Source organism: Mustela nivalis (genome assembly GCF_964662115.1).
Source record: "Mustela nivalis genome assembly, chromosome: 14".
In the NCBI taxonomy this organism is placed as follows: domain Eukaryota; kingdom Metazoa; phylum Chordata; class Mammalia; order Carnivora; family Mustelidae; genus Mustela; species Mustela nivalis.
Window position 1 is genome coordinate 60,449,326 of NC_139033.1, and position 27,803 is coordinate 60,477,128.

Here is a 27,803-nt window from a genome sequence, read left to right on the forward strand (position 1 = left end):
GATCCAACAGTACATTAAAAAGATTATCCACCATGACCAGGTGGGATTTATCCATGGGGTGCAAGGGTGGTTCAAAATTCACAAATCAATCAATGTGATAAAAACAAATCAATAAGAGAAGAGAGAAGAGCCACATGGTCCTCTCAACTGATGCAGAAAAACATTTGACAAGATACAGCATCTGTACCTGATTAAAACGCTTCAAAGTACAGGGATAGAGAGAAGATTCCTCAACTTCATAAAAGTTATCTATGAAAAATCCACAGCGAATATCATCCTCAATGAGGAAAAGCTGACAGCTTTCCCTTTGCAGTCAGGAACACAACAAGGATGCCCACTCTCGCTACTCTTGTTCAACATAGTACTAGACGTCCTAGCAACAGCAATCAGGCAACAAAAATAAATAAAAGGCATTCAAACTGGCAATGAAGAAGTCAAACTCTCTCCCTTCATAGATGACATGATGCTTTATATGGAAAACCCAAAAGACTCCAGCCCCAAACTACTAGAACCTATATAGCGATTCAGTAATGTGGCAGGATTCAAAATCAATGTACAGAAATCAATTCCTTTCTTATACACCAACAATGAAAATATAGAAAGGGAAATGAGAGAATTGATTCCATTTACTATAGCACCAAGAACCGTAAGATACCTGGGAATAAACCTAACCAAAGAGGTAAAGGATCTGAACTCGAGGAAGTGTAGAATGCTTATGAAAGAAATTGAAGAAGACACAAAAAAGATGGAAAAACATTCCATGGTCATGGATTGGAAGAATAGACATTGTTAAAGTGTCTATACTGCCTAGAGCAATCTATACTTTCAATGCCATCCCGATAAAAATTCCACCAGCATTTTTCAAAGAGTTGGAACAAACAATCCAAAAATTTGTATGGCACCAGAAGAGACCCCAGATTGCTAAGGAAATGTTGAAGAGGAAAAACAAAACTGGGAGCATCAGGTTGCCTGATTTCAAGCTTTAGTTCAAAGCTGTGATCACCAAGACAGCATGGACTGGCATAAAAAACAGACACATAGATCAGTGGAACGGAATAGAGAGCCCAGACATGGACCTTAACTCTATGGTCAAATAATCCTCAACAACACAGGAAAAAATATACAGTGGAGAAAAGATAGTCTCTTCAATCAATGGTGCTGGGAAAATTGGACAGCTATGTGTAGAAGAATGAAACTCAACCATTCTCTTACACCATACAGAAAGATAAACTTGAAATGGATAAAAGACCTCAATGTGAGGCAGTAATCTATCAAAATCCTAGTGGAGAACATAGGCAGTAACCTCTTTGATATCAGCCACAGCAACTTCTTTCAAGATAAGTCTCCAAAGGCAAAGGAAACAAAAGTGAAAATGAACTTCTGGGACTTTATCAAGTTCAAATGACAAATCTTATTTTTTTTTTAATTTAATTAATTTGTTTGACACAGAGATAGAGAGAGAGAGTGCAGGAGCAGGCAGAGTAGCAGACAGAGAGCAGTCTCTCCACTGAACAGGAAGCCCAATGCAGGGCTCAATACCAGCACCCTGGGATCAACCCTGAGCTGAAGGCAGCCATTCAAACAACTGAGCCATCCAGGCTCCCTCAAATGATAAATCTTAAACTTTGGTGTTTAATAGTGTTTTAAAAAAATCAAATTACAAAATTCAATTCTGTAACAATAAAAGGTACTCACCATGAACGAATAAAATTATATGTAGTTCCAAATGTCTCTGCATTTCAGAAAAACTTGACAAATTTAAAGATAAGTGTACACTATGAAACCATCACCACAATCCATGCCATAACCTACCCACTACCTCCAAAGATTTTCTCCTGCCATTATCATTACTACGCAAAACAGAAGACCTACCCCATTAGCAAATTTTTAAGTAAGTATATGGTAGTATCTATTGGTGCTATGCTGAAAGTAGATCTCTAAGAAACATTAGAAAATCTTTATTTTATTTTATTTTTTTTTAATTTCATGATGTCCCATAGTTCTAAGCCAGAAGCTAGGCTTAATTTTCATTTTCATTTTCTTTTCTTTAAAAGATTTTATTTATTTATTTGACAGACCGAGATCACAAGCAGACAGAGAGGCAGGCAGAGAGAGAGGGGGAAGCAGGCTCCGTGCTGAGCAGAGAGTCCCATGTGGAGCTAGATCCCAGGACCCTGGGATCATGACCTGAGCTAAAGGTAGAGGCTGAGCCACCCAGGTGTCCTCGTTTTCAATTTCTATCAGTTCTGTATCTCCAGAAGCATTTAAAGTAATCTTATGATAAAATTAAAACCAGTGAAGATTTTTTCCATTGAGAATGATATTTGTGGTGGGTTTTTCATAGATGGCTTTGATGATATTGAGGTATGTGCCCTCTATCCCTACACTTTGAAGAGTTTTGATCAGGAAGGGATGCTGTACTTTGTCAAATGCTTTTTCAGCATCTATTGAGAGTATCATATGGTTCTTGTTCTTTCTTTTATTGATGTGTTGTATCACATTGACTGATTTGCGGATGTTGAACCAACCTTGCAGCCCTGGAATAAATCCCACTTGGTCATGGTGAATAATCTTTTTAATGTACTGTTGAATCCTATTGGCTAGTATTTTGTTGAGTATTTTCGCATCTGTGTTCATCAAGGATATTGGTCTATAGCTCTCTTTTTTGGTGGGATCCTTGTCTGGTTTTGGGATCAAGGTGATGCTGGCCTCATAAAATGAGTTTGAAAGTTTTTCTTCCATTTCTATTTTTTGGAACAGTTTCAGGAGAATAGGAATTAGTTCTTCTTTAAATGTTTGGTAGAATTCCCCCGGGAAGCCGTCTGGCCCTGGGCTTTTGTTTGTTTGGAGATTTTTAATGACTGTTTCAATCTCCTTACTGGTTATGGGTCTGTTCAGGCTTTCTATTTCTTCCTGGTTCAGTTGTGGTAGTTTATATGTTTCTAGGAATGCATCCATTTCTTCCAGATTGTCAAATTTATTGCCGTAGAGTTGCTCATAGTATGTTCTTATAATAGTTTGTATTTCTTTGGTGTTAGTTGTGATCTCTCCTCTTTCATTCATGATTTTATTTATTTGGGTCCTTTCTCTTTTCTTTTTGATAAGTCTGGCCAGGGGTTTATCAATTTTATTAATTCTTTCAAAGAACCAGCTCCTACTTTCGTTGATTTGCTCTATTGTTTTTTTGGTTTCTATTTCATTGATTTCTGCTCTGATCTTTATAATTTCTCTTCTCCTGCTGGGCTTAGGGTTTCTTTCTTGTTCTTTCTCCAGCTCCTTTAGGTGTAGGGTTAGGTTGTGTACCTGAGACCTTTCTTGTTTCTTGAGAAAGGCTTGTACCGCTATATATTTTCCTCTCAGGACTGCCTTTGTTGTGTCCCACAGATTTTGAACCATTGTATTTTCATTATCATTTGTTTCCATGATTTTTTTCAATTCTTCTTTAATTTCCCAGTTGACCCATTCATTCTTTAGAAGGATGCTGTTTAGTCTCCATGTATTTTGGTTCTTTTCAAACTTCCTTTTGTGGTTGAGTTCTAGCTTTAGAGCATTGTGGTCTGAAAAAATGCAGGGAATGATCCCAATCTTTTGATACCTGTTGAGTCCTGATTTAGGACCGAGGATGTGATCTATTCTGGAGAATGTTCCATGTGCACTAGAGAAGAATGTGTATTCTGTTGCTTTGGGATGAAATGTTCTGAATATATCTGTGATGTCCATCTGGTCCAGTGTGTCGTTTAAGGCCTTTATTTCCTTGCTGATCTTTTGCTTGGATGATCTGTCCAATTCAGTGAGGGGAGTGTTAAAGTCCCCTACTATTATTGTATTATTGTTGATGTGTTTCTTTGATTTTGTTATTAATTGGTTTATATAGTTGGCTGCTCCCACGTTGGAGGCATAGATATTTAAAATTTTTAAATCTTCTTGTTGGACACACCCTTTGAGTATGATATAGTGTCCTTCCTCATCTCTTATTATAGTCTTTAGCTTAAAATCTAATTGATCTGATATAAGGATTGCCACTCCTGCTTTCTTCTGATGTCCATTAGCATGGTAAATTCTTTTCCACCCCCTCACTTTAAATCTGGAGGTGTCTTCGGGCTTAAAGTGAGTTTCTTGGAGGCAACATATAGATGGGTTTTGTTTTTTTATCCATTCTGATACCCTGTGTCTTTTGACAGGGGCATTAAGCCCATTAACATTCAGGGTAACTATTGAGAGATATGAATTTAGGGCCATTGTATTGCCTGTAAGGTGACGGTTACTGTATATGGTCTCTGTTCCTTTCTGATCTACCACTTGTAGGCTCTCTCTTTGCTTAGAGGACCTCCTTCAAGATTTCCTGTAGAGCTGGTTTGGTGTTTGCAAATTCTTTCAGTTGTTGTTTGTCCTGGAAGCTTTTAATCTCTCCTTCTATTTTCAATGATAGCCTAGCTGGATATAGTATTCTGGGCTGCATGTTTTTCTCATTTAGTGCTCTGAAAATATCATGCCAGCTCTTTCTGGCCTGCCAGGTCTCTGTGGATAAGTCAGCTGCCAATCTAATACTTTTACAAAAACACAGTCGGGATGTCCATTATCACCACTGCTATTCAACATAGTACTAGAGGTCCTAGCCTCAGCAATCAGACAACAAAAGGAAATTAAAGGCATCCAAATCGGCAAAGAAGAAGTCAAATAATCACTCTTCGCAGATGATATGATACTATATGTGGAAAACCCAAAAGACTCCACTCCAAAACTGCTAGAACTTATACAGGAATTCAGTAAAGTGTCAGGATATAAAATCAATGCACAGAAATCAGTTGCATTTCTCTACACCAACAGCAAGACAGAAGAAACGGAAATTAAGGAGTCAATCCCATTTACAATTGCACCCAAAACCATAAGATACCTAGGAATAAACCTAACCAAAGAGACACAGAATCTATACTCAGAAAACTATAAAGTACTAATGAAAGAAATTGAGGAAGACACAAAGAAATGGAAAAATGTTCCATGCTCCTGGATTGGAAGAATAAATATTGTGAAAATGTCTATGCTACCTAAAGCAATCTACACATTTAATGCAATTCCTATCAAAGTACCATCCATCTTTTTCAAAGAAATGGAACAAATAATCCTAAAATTTATATGGAACCAGAAAAGACCTCGAATAGCCAAAGGGATATTGAAAAAGAAAGCCAAAGTTGGTGGCATCACAATTCCGGACTTCAAGCTCTATTACAAAGCTGTCATCATCAAGACAGCATGGTACTGGCACAAAAACCGACCCATAGATCAATGGAACAGAATAGAGAGCCCAGAAATAGACCCTCAACTCTATGGTCAACTAAACTTTGACAAAGCAGGAAAGAATGTCCAATGGAAAAAAGACAGCCTCTTCAATAAATGGTGCTGGGAAAATTGGACAGCCACATGCAGAAAAATGAAATTGGACCATTTCCTTACACCACACACAAAAATAGACTCAAAATGGATGAAGGACCTCAATGTGAGAAAGGAATCCATCAAAATCCTTGAGGAGACCACAGGCAGCAACCTCTTCGACCTCAGCCACAGCAACATCTTCCTAGGAACAATGCCAAAGGCAAGGGAAGCAAGGGAAAAAATGAACTATTGGGATTTCCTCAAGATCAAAAGCTTTTGCACAGCAAAGGAAACAGTTAACAAAATCAAAAGACAACTGACAGAATGGGAGAAGATATTTGCAAACGACATATGAGATAAAGGACTAGTGTCCAAAATCTATAAAGAACTTAGCAAACTCAACACCCAAAGAACAAATAATCCAATCAAGAAATGGGCAGAGGACATGAACAGACATTTCTGCAAAGAAGACATCCAGATGGCCAACAGACACATGAAAAAGTGCTCCATATCACTCGGCATCAGGGAAATACAAATCAAAACCACAATGAGATATCACCTCACACCAGTCAGAATGGCTAAAATCAACAAGTCAGGAAATGACAGATGCTGGCGAGGATGTGGAGAAAGGGGAACCCTCCTACACTGTTGGTGGGAATGCAAGCTTGTGCAGCCACTCTGGAAAACAGCATGGAGGTTCCTCAAAATGTTGAAAATAGAACTGCCCTCTGACCCAGCAATTGCACTATTGGGTATTTACCCTAAAGATACAAACGTAGTGATCCAAAGGGGCACGTGCACCCGAATGTTTATGTTTATTTTTATTTTTTTAAAGATTTTATTTATTTATTTAACAGAGAGAGATCACAAGTAGGCAGAGAGGCAGGCAGAGAGAGAGAGAGAGGAGGAAGCAGGCTCCCTGCTGAGCAGAGAGCCCGATGCGGGACTCGATCCCAGGACCCTGAGATCATGACCTGAGCCGAAGGCAGCGGCTTAACCACTGAGCCACCCAGGCGCCCGCACCCGAATGTTTATAGCAGCAATGTCCACAATAGCCAAACTATGGAAAGAACCTAGATGTCCATCAACAGATGAATGGATCAAGAAGAAGTGGTATATATACACAATGGAATACTATGCAGCCATCAAAAGAAATGAAATCTTGCCATTTGCGACAACATGGATGGAACTAGAGCATATCATGCTTAGCGAAATAAGTCAAGCAGAGAAAGACAACTATCATATGATCTCCCTGATATGAGGAAGTGGTGATGCAACATGGGGGCTTAAGTGGGTAGGAGAAGAATAAATGAAACAAGATGGCATTGGGAGGGAGACAAACCATAAGTGACTCTTAATCTCACAAAACTAACTGAGGGTTGCTGGGGGGAGGGGGTTTGGGAGAAGGGGGTGGGATTATGGACACTGGGGAGGGTATGTGCTTGGGTGAGTGCTGTGAAGTGTGTAAACCTGGTGATTCACAGACCTGTACCCCTGGGGATAAAAATATATGTTTATAAAAAATAAAAAATTATATATATAAAAAAAAATAATTAAAACCAGTGAAGATCTGACCCAGCCTAAGATCCCAGATGTAATGGAAATGAGTGAGGGAGAAGAGGGTAAGATGGGAAGTTTCACATGACACCCTTGCCAGATCTTAATACAAAGTCCAAGGCAAGGACAAGAACTTATCATGTATATTTCTTCTAGCAATTGGTCTGGCATAGTATGTCCTTTTTTGTTTTATTTTGTTTTATTCCATAATACGATACTGGAATGCAACATAAATCAAAACAAGGAACATTCTGCATTGACTTTCCAAAATTAAACTTTTTAGCCCTCATGTTTAAGAAACTGGATGATAACATTATTAAAGCTGTCATTGGTACACATCTTTACATATGGATATATAACTTTCTTATATAACTTTCTTATATAACTTAAGAAACATATCCAAATTAGAATTTTAGTGCTTTATAAGTGAATTTACTCTTTAGTCTTTTGTGGGGGGGTGATGTTTTATAATACATGGGTGTATTAGCTTTCCTGTGGCATCAGGAGTTGAATGCCTGGTAATTGTTGTATTTAAAAAAATATAGTTATACTATCCCTGAACCTATCTGCAGGAAATTGATAACTCCAAAATGCATTGCATCTGCCCATTATTCTAATTGCCTTCACATCAAAGCTAAAAATTAATCTGTAGTCATTTCCATTTAACATGAAAAAATAAACATATACTAAAACAAAACATAAATAAACCACTTGAAGTTAAAATATACACTAGTATAGAGAGGTTTGTAAAAAGCTCAGTACATAACTTCTGCTTCAAGTATGGACCTACAGAAGCCGTATTTTGGCTTTCATTCTGAGATATGGAGTGTTGAGACAAAGGAGATGAACCAATACACACGTCATGATCTAACTGAGTAACTATTCTGTAAGGCACCATGTCTCTTGGATAAACACTTTGCCGACAAATTTTATACGTAGAATAGTATCTTTATTGCTTTATTTGTTGTCTTCATTTGAAGTTCACTCACCATTATACAATTTTTGTCAAATTATGTTTTAAGCTTGTTTATTTTTCTTTTTATTTTTCCACCTAATTTCTAAGAAAGGAATCTAAATCATTTACAGCTATTTCATTAGTAAAAATATGTCTTTATAATATAAAAGAACATTCATATACGAAACCCTTCATCCTACATACAAAGTTATATGATCATGCCTGGCTCACCACAGATGTTCAAATTATTCATATTACAAATATTTGGGGGAAAACTAGGCTGTATAATTTTTTCCTACCCAAATTTTTGTATTCCATGTACTCTCTGGAAAATAGGCTACTTCTAAATTAGTTGCTGAATTCCTATAAGGGCTGAAACCTCTAAACAAAGGGCAGCATACCCATGAAAAATCTGTAATTAATTTATGTGCAAAGTAGGTTTATTAACATACAACTTTCTAGTGCCCGAGGCACTAACAACATGAATGGCAGTGGTAATGCTTACTAAAAGAAAATTAATGCTTAATATTCAGCTTTCCCCAGCCCCAAACAAAACAGAGCAAACAAACAAAAAAATCTCGACCTCAAAAATACTTATTGTTCTTGTTACTTTATACAGAAAGGGACACTTGATCTCATTGTACATATTATCTTACCATTATATTTTTATTATTTGCCCAAACTGGTTTTACTATAGAAAGCAGAATAATTGTGCATGGATAGATGGAAAAGAACACTGCTGAAGAAAAAAAGAGAGAGAGAATGAGAGACAGAAAGGAAGAGACAGAGAGAAGAAATATCTGGGATCATGCTCTTTTCTTAGGCCCTCAAGGTATATGACTTTAACATGTTACTGGGCTTCACTGTTAATTGATATAAAAAAAAAAAATCCAGGGTTTCTGTGTAAATTAAATGAGTCAACTTATAAGAGTGTATCATGTAGATTTCTCTTTAAAAGAAAAGAGGGATCAATGGGCACATGTATTAACAAGAAGCTCTTTACTGACTATACATAGAATTGTTTAAACTGCAAATGATTACTTTAGTTAAGGGAGTCACAAATTAAGCAGAAATGAGAGGATTTTCACAATGCAGAATTAAGAATATGAATGCCTCAGAGACAGTTGAAAGAATATCTTTCCAGGTAGTCTTCTCACATAATCTTAAATGACTAAGGATTCATTCTCAGATTTATTTTGATCATTTTAACAAGGTCAATACACCAAATAATAGTTATACTGTGCTCCTTGAATACATGTCTTAATGAAGCAGGAGCACAAGCCATGCCCCAGCATTCCTTTGTGCATAAGCTTACAGCTGCAAACCATAACCATGAAGTTTTGTGATTTTTTTTTATTGGAAGATTAAATGAAATATCTCCACTCCCGCATAGCTAAATTTCACAGAATAGGCATTCACAATTCACACCAGAGTCATCACTGGTTCTCCGGACTGACTCTCAGCATCAGAGTCTTTAGAGATAGGACTCCACATGATAGCAAGCTCCCCAGGTGATTCTTATATTCTTATCTCTCATCTCCAATTAAGCTTCCATTCTTGGCTTCACTGTGTTATTCCATGAGGGAATATGAAAGAGAAGTATCACTTTTATTTTTTTAAACTAATGATATGCATACATGTGTGCATGTGTGACAGAGAAAAAAGATAAAAAGAGTACACTTGGCATGTAGTATATTTATATCAATATCTTAAAATATGAAATTTCCATATCGTTTTCTTCTCAATATAACACCAGGACAAATATTTCTTAAATGTATGGAAATTTGGGGGGCACCTATGGGCTCGGTGGGTTAAGCCTCTGTCTAGGTCATGATATCAGGGTCCTGGGATGGAGCCCTTTATTGGGCTCTCTGCTCAGCAGGGAGTCTGCTTCCCCCTCTCTCTCTGTCAAATAAATAAATTTTAAAAATCTTTAAATGTTTGGGAATTTTTATATTGAACCATTATATAACTTTATCCACTTGCATGGGTATAATACAATTTATGTGGAACGACCATAATAGGAACATTGTCTAAGGTTTACAGAATGAGAACTGCTACTAAAAATAATCATTGATTCAAAGTAGTTCAGACAATCACAAAAGGTAAATATGTGATGTGAACTAAGAAAACAAATTTACTGATGTTAATATTACTATTCAGGAATGGGCACTAAAGCCCTAGAGTGCTAGCAGAATTGAAATGTAGTTTTTCAGAACTAAGCTTTTAGTCTCTTGGAATTAGAACAAACTAAAGTGAACAAAGCATTGCCATTTCTTTTTTGTCTCTGAGAACCCAACATGAGCTGAATTTTTCTTAGACATGAAAGTGACGAGAAGGTTCACCTACTAGAGGTTGGGGGCTTTTTGATATCAGATCACTCCACATGACATCGCATTATATGTAGAACATAATATGAGACTTCAAAAAAACAACCTTAAATACCTGGAAAAAGTCATATTGTTTAGTTTATGTGCCATTTCTCAAGGAAAATTCCTTTAGTTATAGTTTGTATCCATTGAGAAGAGTCTAAAAGAAAAAAGTTTCTTAAATATGTTCCTTGAATATACAATAACTTTAATTTTTTCAATCAGAATGTGAATGTTGTATTTTCTTTTTGACTACTAATAATATATCTTTAGCTACTGAATACTTACTTAATATATTATTTATCATTTCTACTGAATATATAGCTAGGGATTTTCCCTGTAGAAATTTTCCAAATTGTTTTTAGCAACAATGTATTATTGGTACAATTGTTTCTCATGGCCAAAATAACAATTTTCCTGGAAGAATTAATATAGAGTGGGAAGAGAAGATGCCTGAAGACTTAAACTAGACTATTTCACTTTAATTCAGGTACTAGAAATGAACTACTGTTGAGAAGCAAGTATTTTTGACAAAGTTATTTAATAAGACTCTCTGTGTTTTGATTGACTATTGCTGTGTAACAAACTACTCCAATAATTAATGGCTTTTAATAGCAACAATTTATTATTTCTCATGATTTTGGAGGTTGATGAGCTCATTTCACCATTCTGCTATACGGAGGTGACTGAGCTTACTAGGTTGCATTCAGATGTTGGTTTGGCTAGGCTAGAAAATCCAGATAAATCTTGTACACTTCTCTCTGTCTACATGTGCTGCTTGCCTAAAGATAGCTTGGGTTTATTTACATTGTAACTTTAATACAAGAGAACAGCACAATTTGCAAGTGTTTATAAAATTTCTACTTGGGTGATCTTACTTTTGTTAAATTATCTAAAAAAAGACACAAGTTCAGGCCTGGAGTCAATGTATGAGGGGACCAAACAAGGCATAAATACAGGGAGTAGTTCCCTGGGTAATAGTTAATAGTTAATAGTAACAACACTGTTTTCACTCTAGTACTACATCACTCAAACAATCAAAATTTAATTAACTGTAAACAAAATCCAATTATCTGTGTCTCCATGTTTAAAGGCACCTTTGTCTTTGAACCTTTGCTTCTAAAATAACGTCTGCAATATAACCCAATTACATGAAAATTTAGCATCCTGAGTCATGTTCTAATCATTCCCCATATATAAGAAACCTAGAAAATACGTTCTTTCTCAAGTTATGTTTAAAGTTATGATATGATTTTTGCAACAAGAGACATGAACTATGGAACCAGAGGACACAGTTTCAAATCCCAACTGCCATTTAATAACTGCATGACTTCAGGCAAGTCATTTAAAACTTTTCTATAAGAATCAAATTTCTCACTTGTGAAATCAGAGTTAATATACATATGCTTATTAAAACAATGCTTGGTGGGGCACCTAGGTGGCTCAGTGGGTTAAGGCCTCTGCCTTCGGCTCAGGTCTTGATCTCAGAGTCCTGGCATTGAGCCCCGCATCAGGCTCTCTGCTCAGCAGAGAGCCTCCTTCCTCCTCTCTCTCTGACTACGTGTGACCGCTCTCTCTCTCTATCAAATAAATAAAAAATATCTTAAAAAACAAAAAAACAATGCTTGGTAACAAGTTTTGCTGGCAATGAAAATAAGGATGAGAATGACAAAGGGAATATTACTGTTATGATAATGTGCATAGACCCAAACCAAAACTTCCTTTTATTCAAAAGTGCCAGCAAAGATTGGGAAGTTAAGAGCATCGGTCTAGTCTCATGGTGAATTTTTATTGAGTTTTCTATTGCATATATGTATACCATCAATTACTATCATGTAAGCTTACTGCATATTACAAATGGATTTCAAACAAATTTTTAGCTCCTCTCTTGGTTGATTTATCAAATATTTGTCTGGTATTGAATTTCTGCAGGTTAGGGGTCTGCCCAGACATTTTCCTGAACATAAATGGTAACATTTCTCCACTGGAATTATTCTGCTTTTCAGTTGAAAACAGGCAATTTATATGTAAACATCTCTAGGGACTGCTTACCGGAGAAAGCCATTTAATGACCTGTAACAGACAGTAGTTCCTCAGTCTGTATCTAGAGGTAATGTGAGCAACTTTGGTTCATTCAGTTCTAGACTATGGATGAACTTCATGGTAGAGATAGTAAACATTCTTGGCACAAATCTACTCTTGTGGTAAGTCTAACGTCCCACTGAAAATATTAACTTGAAAATGCAAATTTAAAAACTATTTGTAGAATGTATTTTTATTTCTCAGATTTGATAAATATCAAATCATATAAAAATGTCATATTTTAGATTCCAACAATTTTGTCTTATGAAAGCATACCACCAATATCCACTTGTGAATCAACCTCTGCAAAGGATTTTTCTATAGGTAAAAGGTAATAATTTTTATTTTGTTTAAACTGGCATTCAATAATTATTCTTGAACAAATTACTCAAATACTAAACTAGACTCCTAAATACATAGAGAATCAATAACTTTTCTTTTTTACATCTATTTTTTTAATTATTATTTTTTATTTTTTTTATAAACATATAATGTATTTTTATCCCCAGGGGTACAGCTCTGTGAATCGCCAGGTTTACACACCACAGCACTCACCATAGCACATACCCTCCCCAATGTCCATAACCCCATCCCCCTCTCCCAGGCCCTCTCCCCCTTGCAACCCTGTTTGTTTTGTGAGATTAAGAGTCACTTAATTTCTTTTTTTGATTTATTAGCAAAGTGTATTAAATTACATTAATGGCAATTTAAAGAAAGTATTAAAAAAGTTAAACTTGTAAGGTTTCAACCCACTGATCCACCCAGGTGCTCCTAAACTTGCAAGGTTTTGAGAATATACTGATGTTGAGGATTAAATTGACATTTTGGAAAAGGTTCTGAAAAAAATGACATATAATCCTCTATGAGTAATTCAATGATGTGGATTTTCATACTAAGAAATGAGCAAAAATACCTTAGAAATCACCACACTGAATTAGATAGAGAATGATGAATTTTATCAAGGGTCACATACACATTTTACTGATGAGTTGTGATTATTTCATTCAACTTTAAAATATAACCCACTTCATTGAAGAGACCCAATATATATTTACAGTATTTCATCTGTGGTTTATTTTGCAAATAATATTTACATATACCAATATGCTTAAAAATAGGATATTTTCCATCACACATTACTACTTGGATGACTGCAGCTGAAATGTTGTAAAGCTGTACATATTTAGGGCAAACTATATGGACTTGCATACATGTGACCATTTTTAAATAAAAGGTGAAAATTTCAAATATTTTCATTGATAGTCTGTGGCTATAAACGATTGCTTCTAGTCTTAGGAGTATTGTTTCGAGTTGACGAAATAGAAGTTGATCAATTCTCTCAGCTTCCATAACTGAATAAAATATGATCAATATAATCCATGGTTATTAGTTTTCTATGCTTGACTGGGAGTTTGAGCAAGTTGTAATACCTATTTTGCCTTAGTATCTAGTTTTCATAATTGAGAACTCTATTATCAGGCCAGCTGTCTTTGAAATAGATGATCTGGTGAATGTCTCTGTAGTCTAAGTAGGAAAAAAAAAAATAGGCAAGGCTTCTTTTAACTTATTTCTGGAGCAATGACAACTATAATGAGGACTTTTATATACTTAATGTTAAGCACGAATCACTCCGCACAGAAAAATTGAGGATGGTTATCCTCACAGTTCACTTTGTTGAGGTAATGTTAATGCCATTTAGTCACTGTTGATTTAAGTACCTTTGAATTAACCACTAATAGTTGTGAAGGTCTGTGTACTTGCTCCTACAAATCCCCTGGCACAGCCTCCAACAACTTGCCATGCATTTCACAGTTTCTTCTTGGTGAGAAGTGCTTCTTTCCTTTTGAACTCTCATGTTACAGACTAAGGAAAATGAGTGTAGTTTTCTTTTCATTTCACAGTTTATATCTAAGTACTTCTCACCAGGAGAGCTTCAGAATTTTGCTGTAAGCTAAATGCATGTTTCTCTAAATGGTAGCTTTGACCTATGAAACGTGAAATGGTTCTTTTAATGGAAAAGTTCCAAAATAGCTAAGGCTTGGATAGTTCACTAAGTAATTCTTACAACAAAACTATGATAATTTATACATGTTTTTAAGATTTTATTCATTCATTTGACAGAGAGACAGGGAGAGAGGGAACACAAGCAGAGGGAGTGGGAGAGGGAGAAGCAGTCCTCCTGCCAAGCAGGGAGCCCGTTGTGGCACTCGATCCCAGGATCCTGGGATCATGACCTGAGCCAAAGGCAGACACTCAATGACTGAGCCACCCAGGTGCCCATACATTGTTTTAATATGTTATACATTTAATATATAATATGTTTACCATAATGATCATTACATTTTCTATAGCAATTATACCTGTGTTACATTTGAAAGATAATGTACTATATATACTGTTACAACTGCTATATGAAAAAAAACTTTAATATAAAATATAAAAAAATTAAATTCCTAAATCCACATGTTACATCTTTTTAAAAAATTGAATGTTTAATGTACTCTTAAGTAGTTACTTCAATAAAAAACATATTGATGTAGAAAAATTTTCTGTTTGGTATTATAGCATATGCAAAGATGACAATTAAAATTATCCCTTGGGGCGCCTGGGTGGCTCAGTGGGTTAAAGCCTCTGCCTTTGGCTCAGGTCATGATCCCAGGGTCCTGGGATGTGCCCCACATTGGGTTCTCTGCTCAGTAGGGGGCCTGCTTAATCCTCTTTCTCTGCCTACTTGTGATCTCTGCCTGTCAAATAAATAAATAAAATCTTTAAAAAAATTATCCCTTAACTGTAAACTGTAAGTTCTTTAAATACACTTTTAAATGTGAATAAATGCACATATAGCCCTAATACACAAATAGAATAACTGGTTTTATAGAAGCACAAAAGTCTATTTGAACACAGGGGAGGGAAAAATAATATCTATATGGGATGGAACTGCCATCAAAGACTCCTTTTTGCAGACCACTATGAAAAAGACATGAAGTTGGGGTACCTGGGTGGCTCAGTGGGTTTAAGCCTCTCCCTTCTGCTCAGGTCATGATCCCAGGGTCCTGAGATAGAGCCCCACATTGGGCTCTCTGCTCAGCAGGGAGCCTGCTTCCTCTTCTCTCTCTCTCTCTCTCTCTCTGCCTGCCTTTCTGCCTACTTGTGATCTCTGTCTTTCAAATAAATAGATTTTAAGATTTAAAAATCTTAAAAAAAAGACATGAAGTTATTTACATATGATGTTTATTGTGAATAAATTAATATGTTTTATATCTGGTCATCCTGAGAACACAAGTATATGGGAATAACAAAAAAAAAAAGAAAATTAATTTTTTCAGACATTATAAGATAGAAATTTCAGAGTATCCATAACACTTCTACTATATAATAAACACAAACTGACAAGATAGTATAATAATCACTTTTAAATGGAACTGCAACTCTGTAATCAATCACAAAGTCATTATCAAGAACCATCAGTCTTCTAAAGTGGTAGGTCTTAACAATAAATGGCCCTGGTAATTTTATTAATATCTTAAAAATAAAACCTATGATTCCTTTCTTTTTGGTACTCCATAGAATGTGTGTAGTGTGTGCATATGTTCAGGAAGGTAGAATTATTTTTAAAAATTGTGTAAAAATGTTTATAAATGATGTTGAGGGAAAAATATTTATTTATTTATTAACCCAAAAAGTGGTTTTTAAATTGGTCTGCCTTTGCTCAGTTATTACAGAAATGATGAATCTATATCATATATGAATCCAATGTGCTACTTAATAAAAACATTCTGCCTTAGTCTTTGAAAAGTTTCATCTGTACTTGTTAAGCTTCATTTTTTCTTGTTTTTGCTTTTTATGAAAAGAAAAATTATAAATGATGTTGAGAGGGGTGCCTGGATAGCTCAATTGGTTAAGCATCTGACTTTTGGTTTTGGTTCAAGTCATGATCTAAGCAAAGAGCTTGTTCGCCATTCTCTCCCTCTCCTTCCCCTTCTGCCTCTCCCCCTGAGCTCCTCTCTCTCTCTCTTTCTCTTTCTCAAATAAATAAATCTTAGGAACAACAAACGTATATATAATGTTGAGGAAAAAAAAAGGACAGTCTTCAAAATGATAAGTTTTTCATAATTTTAACAGAAAAAAGCATATATTAAACAAACAGAAATATTGTAATTCAATACTTTGGCATTTATAGCATAAAATATATGTCAGCAACATACACTGTAAATAGTGATTTTTAAAAATTATGCTCTAAAATACTTTTAAAGTTGTCATTAAAGGAAAGTAGAAATTCTATCCTAACCTTTAGGTGAGCTATATAAAAGCAATATTTAATACATGTTCAGTGCTATGTCTTCAAATATTTTTCTGCACTTAGCTTAAAACAGAAATGTACATCTCAGAGTTTTATGCATCTCTACTGATTTGAGAGGATAAATCATTTGTTTAATATTTTCAATTATATTATTATTCCTAATATTATTTATGAGTACCTGGTTTTCATATGGAAATGTGTAGTAAGGAAAACACATCAAGCAGATTCAAATTCTCACTCAAATGAGTTCACAATTCTTATGGAGAGAGTTTTTATCAGCAACTACAGAGGTTGCTAAGACAAATAAAAAGACAAAGGAGCAATTGAAGTAGGTGGGTTTGCCACTAAACAGATGGGCTTAAGAAAGAGTGAAAAAAAATGATTTCAGACAGAGGGAAAAGATTGAACATTAATCAGAATGCTATTCCAAGTATATAGGGTTGTGTGAAATGAGGTGTGAAGTTTGGAGTGGGTGAAGACAAATTTATAACATGGAGGCATACTTACAACAAAGCAGTTATGATATTTCAATTTCTCACTTCTTTGTCATTAAAAGATCTTAAAATCCTTGAGAGCATGCTCTAAGAATTGGTTACATTTGCCTAAGGAACAGCTAAGCCACATTTGCATTATTTCTTAGTTTATAGCAAAATTCTTTAAAAATGCTATTTTTTTTTTTAACTTTTTATTTTTTATAAACATATATTTTTATCCCCAGGGGTACAGGTCTGTGAATCACCAGGTTTACACACTTCACAGCACTCACCAAAGCACATACCCTCCCCAATGTCCATAATCCCACCCCCTTCTCCCAAACCCCCTCCCCCCAGAAGATGTGGTATATATACACAATGGAATACTATGCAGCCATCAAAAGAAATGAAATCTTGCCATTTGCGACAACATGGATGGAACTAGAGCGTAAAAATGCTATTTTTAAAGACACTTTACTTTTGTCTGAAAAATCTCACAAGAATATAAGCTACATTTAAAAAGGTTTTTAATTATAGAAAATACTTTATCTTGATATTTTGCCTTATATTTCATGTTGTACATATATACTTGGTTTTGTTTTGTTTGTTTTGTTTTGATTTGATTTGATTTATAAATTCAAATGCCATCAGAGGTTAAGCCATTTTTATTTACAGATTAAAAGGTTGGTATAAAGCAATAGTTGTGGTGAAGTTCTAGAACTAAAGACACTGGAACAGTTTTCTTTTTGTTGTTGTTGTTTTGTTTTGTTTTTAACATTCTGCTAGCTCAACAAAAACAAGTTAAATGCAGCTTATGAGGCCTGAAAAATTCTAGAATGACACAGGTTAAGCACACGCTTACTCTGTACAAGTTCAGCAATTTACTTAAGTAAGCTTGCTTTCAGAGAAAAATTTGAAACTTACTTAATTGATGAAATATCAACTTTACTTCATTGAATATGATGATTTACTTATGTAATAATTACTCACTTAACTCTAATCAATATCTCTTCACTTTACTAGAAGTCAGGGTCCAAATTCAGTCACCCTGCTGCCAACATACCAAACTCTTACCTTTTCTTCCCTCTGCACGTGTCTGTTAAAACAAGAATGGGGTATGGACTCCAATGGTCAGGACGTGGTTCTTGCACCTGTTAGCTGAGATCTGTAGGAGACAATGGCATGAAAACCCAAATTTATGTCAGTATAATTTATGCCCCAATAATCCTAGTAGGTTTACCTACATATGGTTCAGTAATCAAATTCCAATACCATTCTCTGAAATGACCAAATTCAAATCAAGTCTACATTTTCCAAGCTGTTCTCCCCATGACACTCTCATTCTTACTTGCATCAGTCTCAATTACTGGGTTCTTAATATATCCCAGTATGCCTCATTTAGGGTCTTTTCTATTATTCATTCTGTATCGCATATGAATTTTAACGTTTCTGTCCTGCTGCTTATTTTCCATTACCATATAAGTACTAAGGGATAATGGCAAGTCAAACAAGATAAAGGTATAATACATATAAACAATATTGAGAAACATGTAGTCATTGGTAAACTTAGAATAGTTTCATTCAACTATCAGGGCATGGGAAACCAGGTACCAACAGCTGTTCCCTTTCAATCCTTCTTCCTTATTATCATGGGACTAATTCCTCCTTTATACAATTCTGGCAACTTCAGTCTTCCAGTTAATATACTTCCATGGCTTCCAATTTCTTTCAAGATAAGATATACTTAGGTTAGAAGCTCAGCTAAGTACAATACATTTCTTCAAATACGTCCACATTTTTTCTTACTTTGATAATTCCTTCAGGTTGGAATAGTCTTAAACTATTTTTCACTTGGCCTGTCAAGACTCTAATTCTTCAGATGTTGTTATTTCATTTTGGTTTATGTGTATGTTTTAACCTCTAAACTAAATCAGATACTCATGACGTCTGCAACCATTGACTGAAAATTTTATTTTAAATATTGGTGTCACTTAGCTTCTATAAAATGCTTATATATATTTAATTACCATGAAGATATGAGCTTTGTCTTTGTGACCTGCAAATAAACCATCAGAGGATTGCACAATTTTAAAAAATTCTAATAAGTGAATGAATGCATGATTGAATTAATTGATGGATGGATGGACAGAATTGTCAATGAATGAGTAAATGCTACTTTGTGAAAAATCTGAGGTTACAGAGTTTTAAAATCTATGCTAAAGACTGAGTTATATATTTAAACCAAGGCTGTGAAAAAAAACAAAAACAAAAACAAAAAAATAATGTGCATTTGAGGGAGGTCCATAAAGACTAAGAAATGCAAAAATTTTTTTAGCGAATTTAGGAAGTTACTGCATGAATCTTGACCGTTAATTCTTGACTTAATTAATTAATCTTGACTTTAATTACTTAATCTGGACATTAATCTTGACTTAATTCTCACACTGCAGTAGAAATGATAGAGGGATGGGAAAGATAATCTTTACTTCTTGATGTAAACAGAGACTTGGTTAAATACTTTACTTCTCTAAACCTATTTCTACCAGTAGACCAGATGATTTTAATACCTATTTAAGGGCAAATTAAATAAATAAATAAATAAATTATTAATGGTTTCCATGTGCCAGTCACAAAGTAGCCATTTAACATTATTTGCAGTTAACATTTCGTATGTCATGGATCTCCTTTTTTGTTTACTTGCTTACTTATGTTTTAGAGAGAGAGAATGACTACCTGTGTGAGCAAGGTAGGGAGGAGGAAGAGCAGAGGGAAAGGGAGAGAAAGAATCTCAAGGAGGCTCCACACCTAGTGCAGAGCCAGATGTGAGGCTCCATCTCACAAAACGGAGATCATGACCTGAGCCAAAATTAAGAGTGAGAAGCTTAACTGACTGAGCAGCCCAGGAGACCCATCACGGATCTCTTTTAATGTTGTTATCTTGTTCTACATAATCTTCTGGCTATTTTTGGATCAGGCCCAACTCAATCTCTCACCGATAGTCACATAACATATGTAAATACACAGTTCCTATTACCATCACAGAGTGAAAGTAGAAAAATGATAGTTTTTGATAGTTCACTCATTCAACAGATATTCATTTAAAAACATACCAAATGCCAGAATCTGTCTAGGTCCTGGAGATACAGTAATTGACACTTGAAGTATTATGAAGAAAAATAAAGGATGGAGAAATGGTAGTGCCATGCTTCAACCTGGAGTTACGGTTTGAATTGCCCTTTTAATAAAGTTGTCAGGGAAAATCTTTCTGAAAAGATGACACTTTATCAAAGACCTGAATATGTATGAAAGGAGAGGGACTAGCATGTTTAAGGCCCTGAGGCTGAGGGTGCCCAGCATATTTAAGGAATGCCGAGATTCGAACAGAATAAGTGAAGTATTAGAGATTAAAATAAAGATTAATAATAATAACAGTAAGAGGATTAGATAATGTAGTTTTTTTTTTCTACTTAAAGGTAAGAAGGGAAATCCTTAAAGAATCTGAGTAAATAAAAGATATGATAGGACCCAGGGATATGGACAGTAAGATTTGAGATCACAAAGGAGATATAATATACTATGTAGAGAATAGACCACAGAGGCAAGCTTAAAACCATGAGAGACTGTGGACTTCGAGAAACAAACTGAGGGTGTTGGAGGGGTGGGGGGTATAGGGGGATTAAGTGAGCCTGGTGGCAGGTATTAAGGAGGCATATATTGCATGGAGCTTTGGGTGTGGTGCATAAACAGTGACTCTTGGAACACTGAAAAAATAAAATCTAAAAAATCTGTAAGACTGCTGAGGAAATTATTACAGTAATGCAGGAAAAAAAGATTATGAAGGGTTAAAGTGGGGCAGCAGGTGTGGGGGCAGTGACACAGTGTCTGAAAGGACATACAACAGGACTGATAGATCACAGAAGGGATGTTAAAGAGAAGACAGAGTAATGACTCCAAGTTTTTATCCTGTGTAACTGCTAGTTCCTGAAAAATAGAAAGTTGTCAGAGGAGCAGGTAAGGGTGGGATGTGGCAGGGATACAAATATGCTCTCAGGACACCTTCAAGAGAGAAAGTCCATCCAGCTCAGAAGAAAATGGCTAGCTGATGGCTACTGACTGCTAGTTCCTTGAGGGTTTGCTTCAGCTCTCAAGCCAACATCATGCTTTTCTCAGGATGGATGCAGTGGAAGAGTTAAAGAAGGTGATGGTACCACTGCTGGAGAAGGAGTGAGATAGTCATTCAGGGACCTAGTCATTTTCATACAACAGTTGTAAGAGGGGCAATTTTTGCTCCAGAGCTCACTGAGCTGGTAGTAACCATCAGATATACCTCCTAGTCTAATAACTCCCCCAAATGAATCATGTTTCCTCCCTTTAACTTTCACAGCTCTAACCCCTGACAAGTCTTTTGCATTCCAAACTCACTGTCTACAAAAAGAATTCTCAGATTATAAGGGAACAGTCTGTCCTAGGGAATTAATTAATCTAAGAAATCAAATCTTCCCATTTGGTCCAAATCTCTACAGGGAACAAAGTACAGCACGGGCATGTGCATCAACTCTGAGTGCAGAAATGAAGACTCAACTTTCCTTAGGGCATCATCATCTGCTTATATGGCCAGAGTACTTTCATGTCCGAAACTCTAGATAAACCTTCCTCAGGCAAAAAGATGGTATTCCATGAAGTCTAACTCTACTTATTTTGATGTTACAATTCCATAAAAGAACAAATTCCTTTTTTTCCACATGAATGTTCTTAAAATGTGTGAGATCAGCTGTCATAGCTTCTTATATCTTCCCTCATTTTAAGCAGAGTATTATGATTTTTTCTAATGTTACTTATACTTATCATTTCCTCTTTGCTGTTAGCTCTATATTCTGCAACCCAAAACTTAAGAATTTTCTCAGCGTAGGCCATCCAGATTACTTCATAGGTAAAAAGCAAAATGTAAACAATAGTGTTAGTATTAACTTAAAATTATTATTATGATTTTAGATATGGCAAATTAATATCATTTTTGTGTTTGTAAGTATACTGATGTATATCTGTATATTTATGTGTGTGTGGTTTTATCATCTATGTCTACTAGTATATTTAATCAGTTATTGTGCAGTAAAAAAGGGCATTAGATTTAAAGACACAAATCTAAATTCTTAATTCTGATTCTGCTAATTCTTATGTATCTGATATAGCCCAAGTCACAATTGCTTGTTTTGGGCTCCTTATTTTAAAAAGTGGTGTAATAGAGGTAAACATTTTGTAAACCATATAATACATAGCTATGAACACAGATAATTACATAGTTATCACATGGTTGTTGGTTTAAATGTTTGTATATCAAACTGGCTAGCTCATCTATCATAATATTCACTGCATGTTTGATTTCTGATTTAATTAGCAGTTATCCACGCAGTTTAACAGGCATGAATCACCTGGCCCATTTGCAGTTAATTGATTACTTGATGATAAACTTGTAAACAGTCAATCTAATTGCTCTAGGAGGACTAGCCTAACATATTGTGTAAAGGTAGCATGCACTTGTCCATTTATTCATTTTGCCAAGTATTGTTCAATATTTATTGTATATCAGAGGAAATGTGCTAAGTCTAGTCCAATACTGTGGTACTCTGGTAAAATAGAGAACGAGGTTGTTGCTTAAACCATTCACCTTCAATACCTTAAAAAATGTAAATAATAATAAACTACAAATATGCATATTCAGAGTATTTTTACATTCCAAGATATAGTTCTTCTTTTTTATATTGATATAAATTACCATTATTTCTCTTTAAACATAATTTATATAAAAAGTTAAACCATCTTATTTTCTCTTCAAATTTGACATGGTATTACACACATACAGATACACTTATAAATATATTTTTTATTATGGAAAACGTGTCTTTATATATTACATATTTTATATGGAGATATACAGAATTGGGTTATTTAACAAATAATTCATAATACTTCTGTATAATTTTAAACAACCAGATTAAATCATCCTTTCATCCATCCATCCATCATTTATTCTATATGCTGTACAATGTTTTGTTTGTTTCCTTCTATCATTAGCCCAATTTCTCTGAATATGAAAGGTGCTTAATAGTGATTTGACTCTTATTTCTGAAAACCTCTACTTTGCAAGGGCTAGAAGCATTTACTGTATTATACACAGACACAAAGTACCACTTAGTCATTGCTGGGTAAAATGTTCCTTTAAAAAAAAAAGTCAGTTTTTGCATCCACTATATATTTATCTCAGTTTGGGAAATGAAATATAAACTTATATTGGAGAAAGATGAGATGAAACTTGAAGGATAGCTAGTTTTTTTTTTTTTTCTTTTCTTGATTTGGGTTGGTTCTAAAAGCACAGCATATGTAGCAAGAGAGATCATTATGGTCTCCTTTTTATGTGTGAGCCTATGTATTGTGTATTGAAAGCTGGAAGTCAAAAATCAGAATGTGATGTGCACTTCACTCATCCTTCCAGAACTGACTGCATTCCTCTGAGCTGACATAGAATTGATACCATCTAGTATGAGTCCATCACTAAAGACAGCTCAGCATGAGAAGTAAATTTCATAGAGCTCTATGGATTCCCTGTAGCTCTAACATTTTTGAGGGGACACTCATTTTCTCAGAAATTTCTGAAGTTCTCAGAAGATGGTAGAGCACTACAAATGATTCTTAAACCTATTCATCTGTACTGTTTATATGGCTTAGGAATTTGGAAACAATGAGAGAAATCAGCATATACATCCCTCCTATGTAGTTTCTTATATACTAATAATATAACTTTATGCAATGTCAGCCAAGTCTCTCAAGCCAAATGAAAACATAAACAGAGGTGCCTGGGTGGCTCAGTGGGTTAAGCCGCTGCCTTCGGCTCAGGTCATGATCTCAGGGTCCTGGGATCGAGTCCCACATCGGGCTCTCTGCTCGGCAGGGAGCCTGCTTCCTCCTCTCTCTCTGCCTGCCTCTCTGCCTACTTGTGATCTCTCTCTGTCAAATAAATAAATAAAATCTTAAAAAAAAAAAGAAAACATAAACATATTATCCCCCAAATCAGAAAATATTTGCAAACCTCCCAGGCCAAAGAACTGCATTTTGAATACATTTCCATTAAGAAATGCTACCACATGCACACAGCTTAACTATCTATACCTTTTCAGTTTTGCTCATTACTAATTTTAATGGGTCTTTGTGTAATCAGAATAATGCCAAGGTATAAACTGAATATATTTCTGTAATGAAAATCGAGATAATGATTATGGCTTCTGATGCATGTAATGTGATAAAGGCAATAATGAGTAATTTTGGAGGCAATTACCTTACATAATATTTTTATTAAGCATTATTTTCATCTAGAAATTTTTGTTGAAATAAAACAAGTGCATTTTCAATTTAAATGCTGTTATGTAAATAATATGCAGCACAATATGGCATAAAATTTTTAAAAGTTAGAATAATATGACTACTGCTAGGTGTTTTATTGTTATCTTAATATTCTCTAAACAGTTCAGAAACCTAAAAATATAGTTGTATTATGTGATGGTCAATATAATAATTTAATCCTTTAAAGAAGATAATAAACATCTTCAGTATCAGTCCTTTGGATTAAATTATGACTGTTAGGATCAGGACATACTATTGTGTAAATAAATTAGAAATCTTCTAATATCAAAATAGCGAAGAAAAAATGTAGTCTTTGACAAAACAATATATACTGGTTATAAAACCTAAGTGTCCATCAGAATCAAGACAGAAATCTTGTCATATATTAATTCCTGCATGGCCAGTGCAGATATTTTTATACACCTGGATTTGGAATTAGTTAGAATTTGTATTTTTCTTGAGTAGCTTAGGTGATACATGGTCTTGTAATGGAAATCTATCTCTGCACAGAGCAAAACTATGCAACAATTTAAGAATGCCTTACCTACAAGCAGGATAGATGACTATATTCAGAGGAAACAGAATTATCTTACTGAAATCAAAAGATTCTTTCCATGCACCAATAATATGTCACTTCAAAAACTTCATTTATTATAAGCAGTTCAAACTCATATATTCATGCCTAAATATATTTTGAGACATATCTTATCTAAACTGTTCAATATTTTAAGAGGTCACCAAACTTATTCTTTATATTTTTATATATTTTTAAACTTGAAATGTTATATAAAAGATTATGTGACATATATGTATATACCTAAAGATTAATAAAACAAATAAAACAAAATGCTAACAATTTATATAAAGACATAGAATATTATCTGAAGGGTTTTTTTTAAAGATTTTATTTATTTATTTGACAGAGATATATAGAGAGCACAAATAGGCAGAAGGAGAGGGAGAAGCAGACTCTCTGCTAAGCAGGGAGCCTGATGTGGGGCTCGATCCCAGGACCCTGGGTTCATGATCCTAGCTGAAGGCAGCTGCTTAACTGACTAAGACATGGAGGTGCCCCTATCTGAAGTTTTGAAGAGCCTATAATCCCTGCTCAATTCAATCCCTCTTCTTCTTCCCAGAGGTAAATATTTCATTGAATTTAGTACTACTACTCCTCTGCTTTTTTTATAATGGATGGATGACCCTCAAAAATAAGATCAAACACTGAACAATCAGAATGGATGCTGCTGGGTAGCACTGGTGTGGTGGGGTCCATATGTGCCGGGGATGAGTGGATGTAGATATTATGAAGACTGAAGCTAGCAGTTTGGAATGAAGTAGGAGGGAGGGTCTCTCTAAATGTAAATATAAATTAGAATCCAAGAAGGGGCCTTCCAAGTAAAGGATCCTGAGGCATAAATTTCATTTGCTTCACTATAAATCTGCCTCTGGTGAGACAGTGGGGAGTCAGCATTACTGATACAGTGAAATAAACTGAAACAACACAAATGTTCATCAAGAACAAAATGACTAAATACTAGTACCATGTTCATATAGCTAAATACCACATGATGATAAAAAATGAAATAAAGTGTAATGCATTACATATGAGTATATGCATTAATTTATATAATATTTAACATAGGCAAAACAAAATATGTATTTAGATGCACTTATATATATCAAATATTGATATCTTATAACATAGCATATCATATCATACCATATCATAATAGAGATATGGCAAAACAGTGCTAACAGCCAGTTTGCTTTAATGTGGCAAGACCAGCTGTTAGAATGTTGAAATGCTTCCATACTGTTTGATAAGCAGCCATTGTCCTGCTCACCACAGAAGCTCTGCACCCAAAGGACACCAATTACCCAGAATGTTCTGTCCCCTATCCTAGGACCCTCTGGTTATCTTCACTAGTAACACCTCTCACCAGAGGCTGATTTGTATACAAAACAGCAACAGTTCTTTAATGACCTGTTCTATCTCGCTAAAACATCTTATAACCTTAAAGAGCTACAGATGGGCAACAGGCTAATTAATACATGTCAAAGTGTTCTTTATAATCTGTTGCCATATAATACTTAGGTGGTCTAGCAGTTAGTTTTAGAATATGGGGTCAATTAGCACCTATTTTGCTAATCTGTGTCTCTAATATAAATAATTACATTTCATACAAGCTATCACATATTAAGTATCCATATGCCTCACACACCCAAAAGTATTATAAAGCCCGAGGAAGGCCTCTTGCAAAAATTCCTCTTCACTCCCTCAAGACTTGTAAGTTCCTCAGGCTATTTACTTTCTTAGAAAATCAAATAATCCATCCTACTCTCTCTCCCAAACTCTGTACACTTGTCTAAAAGCAATCAGCTGATTTGCTTATACTAATACTGTGTAACTTTGATTGCTTTTGAGTAGTACAAAATAAACTGGATGTTACATTGTATCTATATTATCTTTGACTTAATTGTGCCACATTATGTGTATTTCCCTTCTTTTTCTTTTTTTTTGAATATTTTATTTAATTATTTTAGAGAAAAAAGGAGCATGGGAGCAAGCAGGTGGAGGAACAGAGAGGGAGGGAATGAGAATCTGAAGGAAACTCTGCACTGAATACAAAGTGTGACATAGGGCTCAAGTCCAGGACCAGGAGATCATGACCCAAACTGAAACCAAGTCAGATGCTTAACCGACGGAACCACCCGGGTAGCCTTTCCCTTTTCTGATTCTTTTTTAAATCTGATTTTATCCTATTTTGATATATTTGTATTTAACTACTTTAAGCACTTCTAAAAAAATTATGTGTATATATGTATCTATTGTTAATGAAGCAAGGACATTTTTATCTCATTATTCTTTGCTGATCAGGCAAATATTATCATCTATTTAGCTTCTGCTCTGATATCTACTTGGTCATGTTAAGAATTTGTTTTATGGGGCACCTAGGTGGCTCAGTGGGTTAAACCTCTGACTTCCGCTCAGGTCGTGGCCTCAGGGTCCTGGGACTGAGCGCCACCCCCCCCCCGCCCCCCGCCTGCTGCTCTGCCTACTTGTGATCTCTTTCTCTCTGTCAAATGAATAAATAAAATCTTAAAAAAAAAAAAAAAAAGAATTTGTTTTATGGTTTACCTCTCTTTTTTTCCTCTTCTATGTTCATCTGTTTTGTTTCTTAAGTTCTATATGAGTGAAATCACATGATACTGTTTTTCTCTGACTTATTTTGCTTAGCTCAATACTCTCTAGCTCCATCCACATTGTGGTATATGGATAGATTTCATTCTTTTTTACGGTC

At 35.1% G+C, this 27,803-nt stretch overlaps 1 long non-coding RNA gene across 1 annotated transcript in view; it reads right to left on the reverse strand.

Annotated features, from left to right (window-relative positions):
- LOC309848149 overlaps positions 1-27,803 on the reverse strand; it is a 292,070-nt gene that overhangs the window by 162,545 nt on the left and 101,722 nt on the right. The window contains exon 2 of the long non-coding RNA XR_014302857.1: positions 18,181-18,271. This is a non-coding gene — a long non-coding RNA (uncharacterized lncRNA). The remainder of the gene's footprint in view (positions 1-18,180; positions 18,272-27,803) is intronic.